The sequence below is a fragment of the Stomoxys calcitrans genome, chromosome 2 (genome assembly GCF_963082655.1).
Source record: "Stomoxys calcitrans chromosome 2, idStoCalc2.1, whole genome shotgun sequence".
NCBI classification, from domain to species: domain Eukaryota; kingdom Metazoa; phylum Arthropoda; class Insecta; order Diptera; family Muscidae; genus Stomoxys; species Stomoxys calcitrans.
The window spans coordinates 73,310,486-73,311,739 of record NC_081553.1 but is presented as its reverse complement, the minus strand read 5'-3'; positions in this window follow the sequence as shown (position 1 = coordinate 73,311,739).

Below are 1,254 nucleotides of genomic sequence, written 5' to 3'. Positions count from 1 at the left end.
AATCGGTACAGTTTGGTACTTTCTTTACAGGTCTGAAATTTGGCGTGTTGGTAAAACTTGGAAATATATGATGGGCGATTAAAAAATATTTTCACAATTTAAACATTTTGGTACCAAAAATTGGTAGTTTTTTTATAGATGGAGCTAGAGGTCCGAAATTTGGCATGTAAGTGCAACTAAGAAATAAATGATGGGCGACTAAATGATCTATTCACCATTCTCAGATGTTGGTACTCAAATTGGTACCATTTGGCACTTTCTTTATAGATGGGGCTAGAGGTCTGAAATTTTGTATGTACATAGGTACAACTGAGAAGTACATGATTAGTGACTTAAAGATTTTTCAAAAATTCATACATTTTGGTACTTTCTTTACATATGGTACTAGAGGTCCGAAATTTGCCATGCAGGTACAACTAGAACAAATATGATGGGTAAATAAATAATCTATATACAACTCGTACATTTTGGTACCATTTGATACTTTCTTTACAGATGGAGCTAGAGGTCTGAAACTTGGTACAAGAAGGAAATATGTAATGGTTGACTACATGATCCATTCAAAATTCGTATATTTTGGTAACAAAATGTGCAAAATAGTGCATTAACGTATTAAAACATAAAATTTTACTTTCTCTACAGAAGTTATTTTTCAAAATCGTACATTTAGGTACTAAAACATTCAAAATGGTAGATTTTTTGCGAATTGATCTAAAGCGCTCAAAATTGGGATTTATTTATAACATGCCAGTGTTTGTTGGGCGATTTTTGACTTTTGATTTTTCCGATGTATTGCCATTCTTGGTACTATTGGTTGCCCAAAAAGTAATTGCGGATTTTTCATATAGTCGGCGTTGCAAATTTTTTCACAGCTTGTGACTCTGTAATTGCATTCTTTCTTCATTTAGCTTGCTTTAGAAAAAAGTGTAAAAAAAGTACATTTGCTTAAAGTTCGTTCTAAGTTTTATTTACTTTCTTTTAAAAAATCCGCAATTACTTTTTGGGCAACCCAATATTTGTTACTTTCTTTACGGAAGGGGACATATCTCTGAAATTTTGTATGCAATGATTACAAAATTTCATAACCTTTTAAACTATGTGACTACCTAGGTTTCCGGAATTCCTACACTAGAAAGGGGGTAGCGAAGCGGACCATCGGCATGCTAGTACAATATAAGTGAACAAGTGGCAGTGGGCTCACCCACTCGCAAAAATTTTGTCTTTCTCTCATCGTAGGAGTTTAAAGTGGTTTGT